The 8,466-nt window shown below is 43.2% G+C and overlaps 1 pseudogene; it reads left to right on the plus strand.

Moving 5' to 3' along the window:
* Positions 1-825: 825 nt before the first annotated feature.
* Positions 826-4,141, plus strand: LOC116412001 (annotated as a pseudogene).
* Positions 4,142-8,466: the final 4,325 nt, after the last annotated feature.

An 8,466-nucleotide genomic window follows, 5' to 3' on the forward strand; every position in this document is an offset into this window, starting at 1 on the left:
TTATATTATTATTATTATTATATATAGTTCAAATCTTATAGTAGAGACTTTTCACATCCATTGTCACCAAGATGCAGTTGTCGGGTATGTCCCCTAGATCTTTCAATTTTCTTATGACATGCATGGAATCCTGGGTGTAGGATTCCAAGGTCCTAACCAGTGGCTGTAGGAACGAATCAATAAAAGTAGATACCGGCTGGAACAAAGAGCCGACTGCAGAGATGATGGGTCTGCCCGGGGGTGCAGATAAAGATTTGTGGACCTTAGGTAGTGTGTATATAATGGGTGTGTGGGGGTAATCTGTGATAAGAAAATCATAGGTGTCATTGGTAATCCAGCCCGCATTCAAGGCTAGGGACAGGTCATTATCTAATTCGGTCTTGAATTTAATAGTAGGGTCCCCGGGTAGTTCCCTGTATGTCTTGGTGTCAGTTGTTTTAAAATTTCTTCTCTGTAGTATGAATAGTCCAACAGGACTCCTGGAGTGTGCGGATAGCAGTGCGTCACGCCGGTATCTACTTTTATTGATTCGTTCCTACAGCCACTGGTTAGGACCTTGGAATCCTACACCCAGGATTCCACGCATGTCATAAGAAAATTGAAAGACCAAGGGGACATACCCGACAACTGCATCTTGGTGACAATGGATGTGACAACTCTCAGTTATTCCGCATGACCAGGGTATAACAGCAGCTAATAGAGCACTATCTGCGAATATTACCACAAAAACACCTGTTGATTTTTTGACACATCTCCTAGTAAGCACTTACAAAAAAAAATTTTCGTTTTGAAAATAAATGTTACCTGCAATTGGCCAGGACCGCAATGGGTAGTGCCCTGGCACCATCCTATGCAAATCTCTATATGGCCAAATTTGAGAATGCCCATTTGTTACCGCTACTCCATAAATCTATTTTGATATATTTTCGCTATATCGACGACCTCTTTATGATCTGGACTGAGGGAGAGGAAGCTCTTCTCTCCTACCACCAATACCTGAATAAACTTGACTGTCCTATCAAACTAACACTAAACTACCACCAAGAGAATATTGATTTTCTAGATCTCAACATCTTCAGAGAATGCACCAAATTGGGCACCAGACTATTCCGTAAGGTGACTGATCGCAATTCCATCCTGCATGCTGCCAGCAAAAATCCACCAGAGACAATTAGAGGCATCCCGTACTCCCAGTTCCTCAGAGTTATTAGGAACAATAGCTCAATCGATACTGTGAAAGCACAACTACAAGAGTTGTTCAACAGATTTCTAGAACATGGATACGCGGAACATGCATTACAGGTACAACTTCAGAGAGCCCTCTGCCACACTCAAGCTACGCTATTGAATGAGGAACGCGGGCAAAAAAAACAGCTGGCACCACTCATCTTCACTACCACTTTTTCCCCTACCTCTAAAGGCCCCCATACACGGGCCGATAGAAGCTGCCGATATCGGTCCCTTGGACCGATTTGGCAGCTAATCGGCCCGTGTATGGACAGAAACAAGCGGCCTGGCCGACCGATATCTGGCCTGAAATTGGCCAGATATCGATCGGCCAAGTTAGAAAATCCAGTCGGATCGGGGACCGCATCAGCTCGTTGATGTGGTCCCTGAACCGACTGACCCATGGCCGCAAATGTAATCCGATCGTTTGGCCCCAGGGCCAAACGATCGGATTATTTTTTTTAAAGCCACTTGCTACCCGATATCACCCACCCGTAGGTGGGGATATCAGGTGAAGATCCGCTAAGTATGGGGACCTTAAGGCACTGGCAGGCAGCATCACCAGGAACTGGCCTATGATAAGCCAAGATGAATCTTTGGCCCTTTTTCAGTCCCAGAAACCTCTGATAAGTTACAGAAAGGGAAACAGTCTGAGAAAACTACTGGTAAAAACTGATTTTAAAGATCGGAGTAACACGCAGCTGGACTGACTATCTAACATTAAGAAACTCGGGTGCTATAGTAACATAGTAAGTTGGGTTGAAAAAAGACATACGTCCATCACGTTCAACCATAATGCCTATATATAACCTGCCTAACTACTAGTTGATCCAGAGGAAGGCAAAAAAACCTTCTGAAGCCTCTCTAATTTGTCGCAGAGAGGAAAAAATTCCTTCCTGACTCCAAGATGGCAATCGGACTAGTCCTTGGATCAACTTGTACTAAGAGCTATCTCCCATAACCCTGTATTCCCTCACTTGCTAAGAATCCATCCAGGATCTGTGGGTAAAGAATTTATCAGACAGGGAACTCACAGAACCAGAGAAGGATGTCTTAGCCAAGGGACTGAACTTTGCAGTGGCCCCACGGTATGTACCAGTGGTAGACTTCATCACAGCCACAGAATCATCCATCCACAACAATAAGATACCAGTGGATGAGGCTGAAAACATCCGGTTAAAAGTATCAGCAGCCCTAGCTAATGCTAAAGCTCCCCCTTCCAACCTAAGTCTGCAAGAGAGGAGGGCTCTGACATCACTTGCCAAGGACTCAAGTGTCACCATCCTGCCAGCAGATAAAGGAAGGTGTACAGTGGTACTGAATACATCAGACTACCATGCCAAAGTGTCCACACTGCTCAACGATTCAGACACATATGAACAACTCAAGAGAGATCCAACAAGCAACTACAAGAAGAAGATTATAGACTGCTTGCAGCACCTTGAGAAGGAAAAGGTCATCAGTCCAGGTTTGTACCGTCGCCTTTACCCAAGTGAAGCCACTCCATGCCTATATGGACTCCCAAAAATACACAAAGAAGGAGCCCCTTTGAGGCCAATTGTCAGCAGCATTAACTGTGTGACTTATAACATTGCTAAATACGTGGCCAACATCTTAGCCCCCTTAGTTGGAAACACAGTACACCACATTCAGAACTCCATGCACTTTGTCAAAAAAGTGAAGGAGTTAAAGCTGGAGATCGATGATACAATGGTGTCCTATGACGTAACATCTCTGTTCACATGCATACCCACTACCGAGGCAATTGATACAGTGAGGAAACGGCTGAAACAAGACACCACCCTCAGCAGCAGAACAAAGCTGACCCCAGAACAAGTTTGTTCCTTACTGGACCTATGTCTCAATACCACTTACTTCAAGCACAAGGAAGTTTTCTATAGACAAAAACATGGCTGTGCCATGGGTTCGCCTGTGTCTCCAATTGTAGCGAACCTTTACATGGAAGAAGTGGAAAAGAAAGCCCTGGACACCTTCAATGGAACAACACCAAGTCATTGGTTCAGATATGTGGATGACACCTGGGTCAAAATTAAAGCACGCAAGGTTTCAGCCTTCACCAAACACATAAACTCGGTGGACAAAAACATCACGTTCACAAGGGAAGATGTGAAAGACAGCAAACTGGCTTATTTGGACTGTGCTATAGTTATCAAAGAGGGGAGGGACCTGGATATTGAAGTATACAGGAAACCCACCCACACAGACCAGTACTTGCTGTTTGATTCCCACCACCCTTTGTAACATAAACTGGGTGTAATTAGGACTCTACATCATCGGGCTGAAACTGTGGCATCCAGTGCAGAGGCTAGGGAGAAAGAATATAAACATCTAAAAGGAGCTCTGAAAACTTGTGGGTACCCAGACTGGGCCCTCATCAAAACCAAATCAAAGACCAACAGAAAGACCAGACCTACAAACAGAAGGGAGGAACACAGCAGGCGAAACAACATAGTCATCCCATATGTTGAAGGAACATCGGAAAAACTTAGGAGAATTTTCAACAAACATCGCATTTCTGTGTTTTTTCAAACCCAGCAACACCCTGATACAAAAGCTGGTGCACCCTAAAGACCCAACACCCAAGCACATGAAAAGTAATGTGGTCTATGCTGTCTAGTGTAGTGAAGAGTGCTCAGACTTATACATTGGGGAGACAAAACAACCTCTCTGTAAGAGAATGGCCCAACATAGGCGGGCGAACTCCTCAGGACAAGACTCAGCAGTCTATATACACCTCAAAGAAAAAGGTCACTCTTTTGAGGACAGTAACGTGCATATTTTGGACCGAGAGGACAGATGGTTCGAAAGAGGTGTGAAAGAGGCCATTTATGCCAGCCTGGAAAAACCATCCCTGAACAGAGGAGGGGGCCTGAGACACCGCTTGTCACCAACATACAATGGCACGTTGACATCCTTACCCCGGCAGTTTCCCAACAGTTCACACTTCCAGTCATGTACTTTGAAGGATTAACACCTTCATCAATGAGAATCTTGGTAACATTGTGATTGGATCATACCTTCTTACACCTGTCAGTTTCAGCTAACACTTAACTGAACAAGTTCAATGGAACCATTGTGATTGGATGTCTGTGACTCTACTACCATCAAGAGTTTAAATACCGGGGAATTCCCTACCAGTCATTTGAACTGAAGAAGCCACTCGGATGAGTGGTGAAACGTTTTCAAGAAAAACTCAGAAAAGTCCAGTTGTTTTAGACTTAATTCTACTAGATACTGGTAAATAAAACATTAGAAAGGATATTATATGATCCCCTTATATATTTCTACATAGTTATCATGTCACCTCTTAAATGCCTCTTCTCCAGTGTAAACAGACCCAACTTGGCCAGTCTTCCTTCATAACTGAGACTTTCCATACCCTTTATCAGCTTAGTTGCCCTTCTCTGGACCTTCTCTAACTCAATCATGTCCTGTTTGAGCATTGGAGACCAGAACTGGACAGCATATTCTAGATGGGGCCTTACCAGTGCTCTGTAAAGGGGAAGAATAACTCCCCTCCTCCCGTGAATCTATACCCCTTTTAATACAGCTCAAAACCTTGTTTGCCCTTGCAGCTGCTGCCTGGCATTGCTTGCTACAGCCAAGTTTATTATCTATAAGGACTCCAAGGTCCTTCTCCATTATGGATTTGCCTAGTGCAGTCCCATTAAGGGTATAAGTGGCTTGCATATTTTTACATCCCAGGTGCATGACCTTACATTTATCCACATTAAATCTCATCTGCCACTTAGCCGCCCAGATTGCCAGTTGGTCTGCAGAGTTTTGTGTCATCTGCAAACACTGATACATTACTTATAATACCCTCCCCTAAGTCATTTATGAACAAATTAAACAAAATTGGACCCAGTACAGAACCCTGAGGGACCCCACTAAGAACCTTATTTCAAGTAGAGAATGTACCATTAACAACCACCCTCTGTACCCGATCCTGTAGCCAGTTTTCTATTCATGTGCAAATACTTCACTAAGACCAATAGACCTTAGTTAAGAAAGCAGTCGTTTGTGGGGAACGGTATCAAATGCTTTGGCAAAATCCAAATAGATTATATCTACTGCATCCCCACTGTCCAGATTCTTACTTACCTCATCATAAAAAGCAATTAAATGGTCTGTCATGACCTGTCCTTCATAAAGCCATGCTGATTACTGCTCATAATGGCATTCTCCAGCACATAATTTTGTATGTGATCCCTTAACAAGCCTTCAAATAACTTGCCCACCACGGATGTCAAACTTACAGGCCTATAATTGCCAGGCTGAGATCTTACTTCCCTTTTTAAATATAGTAATGACATTCCCCTTCTTCCAATCCCTAGGTACCATACCTGATGAAAGCGAGTCTGAAAATATCAGAAACAAGGGCCACTGTAATTCTGTCCCTAGCTCTCTCAGTACCCGAGGGTGTATTCCATCTGGCCCAGGTGCCTTGTTTACATTTATCTTGTTTAACCCTTTAAGCACCATATCCTGTGTCAACCACTGTGTAGTTGGAGCTGAGGCAACAGTGCAGCTATTGGGTGGGACTTGGCCCACTGGCTCCTCTACTGTATACACAGAAGAAAAGAACTGGTTAAGCACATCTGCCTTTTATGTATCCGCTGTAACCATATTGCTATAAGTGCCCGGATTGTGTGACTTGTAGGTGCTTACTTACTGGCCCTGACTTCCCACACACAGGCAAAAGACTCAAGATTCACCACAGATTAGGTTGTTTGTCTTCATATGTTGTCTATATCATCACTTGCCCCTGTGAATTATTTTATGTTGGGAAAACTGTTACTACGCTACGGGAATGGATTAGGAATCACCGCTCTGCCATTAGCAAAGCACTGAAGGAGGGGGAATCCAAACAACCAGTTGCCAGACATTTCCTCAGCATGCGTCACCCTTTACCAACATTCAGGTGCATGGCCATCGACTACCAACCCGCACTGTCTAGAGGGGGAAACAGGGACCTTGCTCTGCTACGGAGGGAGTCCCGATGGATATTTAAATTAGACTATGTGGCACCAAGGGGGCTGAATGAGACCTTACCACTCGGTTGCTTTATCTAGATTTATAATGACATTATAATACTCTTTGGCTTTCTCTGTTGTTCATGGTAGCCATAGATGATTACCCCATGACTTTACTTCCTAATTGTGTGACAATATGTTTTTTTCCCGCTACCCCAACACGCATTCTCCTGATTTAAACCATGTCTACTATTGAACACACATTGGTTTAGGTAGAAAAATTAGTTTATTACATAGGACTGAAAGAATTTCCCCTCATACTCTCAACCATATTGTTAATATAATTATTACATTGTTGTAGTTCAATTCTGGTTACTATGTATAACCTTCTTAGCTACAATGTTGCGATACCTCCACTGGGCCGTTGGACAACAATTATGGTACGCATATGACCCCCAGTCGTATCTACTTGTATGACCAGCTCCCTAAAGATAGCAGGTGTCCCTGCATCTCATTGGCTCACTGTGGTGTAACCCCACATGGGGCAGATACACCTGTCCGTCCTGTTGGGCAGATATTACTATAGGGGGGACAGAAGGCGGTTCCCCCTGCCTCCGATATGGCCGTGTCAGTTAATGCGCATGGGAGACTTTTATATTGGCCGTTTGAGGAGCCGGTATGTGAGTATTAGTGGCAATGCCGCCCCGATATAGGGTCCCCCTAACCTTGTGTACTGTTGGGCAAATCAATCTATTATGGCAGCAGTGAGATGTCGACTTTGTGCCTCTCCTGGCATGGCCGATCATCTTGCGCGCTGTGTGAATATGCATTGTACACGGCGGGGAAGCCCTGATAGAAAGCTTCTGGTATTGCCCTGATGCCTGGACTGATGTGCCTGCAGACCGCTGCCTGGTAGCCTAGCAACGGCGGGCAGAACGCGCAACGTTGTGACACGGGCCAAGAAGTATGTAAGTAAGGCGAATAGACGGCAGGAATGGACCACAACACACAGTGCAGCCACTTACCTCGTTAAGGAGCCATTTACCTCGTTAGGGAGTTCTGGAGACTGGTAGATGCCATACAGGGGGTCAGTGCAGACACATGCCCATTTACACTTATTCCACTGTATTAATATATTATACACTAGGTGCCCGTAAGAAGCTATGTGTATATTATAGCTTTTGGCCATATTTGATTTTGTTTACTGTTTATTTTAGGGTTTTTTTCTTTTTGAATTGGTTGCCTAGCAACAACTTTGGCACCATTTTGGGCTTATAAATATTTGTTTCACTGTGGTGTGGTATCCCTAACGAAAGCTCCTGTGTGGAGCTGAAACGTTGGTCTCAATAAACCTCTATTTTTTTTATCCTGTGACTTTGTGAAAATCCTGTGTGTGCCGTCACTCCAGCCTCTCTCTCCTCTCCCCCTCTCTCCTCCCTCTCCCTCTCCCTCTCCCCCACTCTCTCTCTCTCTCTCTATATATCTATATCTATATCTATATATACACACACACACATATATATATATATATAATAACTATGTAACATATTATATACACATTAATGGGTTTATTTATACATTTTCGAGTTTGTTTTTCTAAATCGAGTAAATTTGCATATCAATTGCTCACTTATTTATTATTAAGGAAAACTCATTCAAATAAATATAAATAATACAAATAAAAGTGCTTAATGGAAAGTGAAAGTAATTGCCTGAGGCATAGAGGTGGGGTAGCAATATATTATTGACAACTGAGATTTTGAAATACCTTTATAACAGGTATGGATGTTTTATTAAAAAAAAAAAAAGAATTATATTTTTCATATTTCATTTGAAAAGGATTTATACAGCTTTTTATGTCTGGGTGACAAGTCCCCGTCAACTAGGTCAGTTGTGTTTTCTAGAAGAATTACAGTGTGATGCACTTTATAAGCTAAATCATCTCCGCTGCATGCTGGCTAATGCGCGTAGCTTGTCGGGTAAATTAGGGGAGCTGCAAGCTATTGCATGTATTGAAAATTATGATTTAATAGGTATCACTGAGACCTGGTGGGATGATAAATGCGACTGGGCTGCGAATTTAAATGGTTATACACTTTTTAGGAGGGACAGAGAGATTAAAAAGGGTGGAGGGGTTTGTCTTTACGTAAAGTCAGACTTAAAGCCATGTAATAAAGACATTACCAATGAAAACGTTGAATCTCTTTGGGTAGAAATTTCAGTAGGGCTGAAGGTCACAAAG

This window comes from Xenopus tropicalis, chromosome 1 (assembly GCF_000004195.4).
Source record: "Xenopus tropicalis strain Nigerian chromosome 1, UCB_Xtro_10.0, whole genome shotgun sequence".
Taxonomy (NCBI): Eukaryota; Metazoa; Chordata; class Amphibia; order Anura; family Pipidae; genus Xenopus; species Xenopus tropicalis.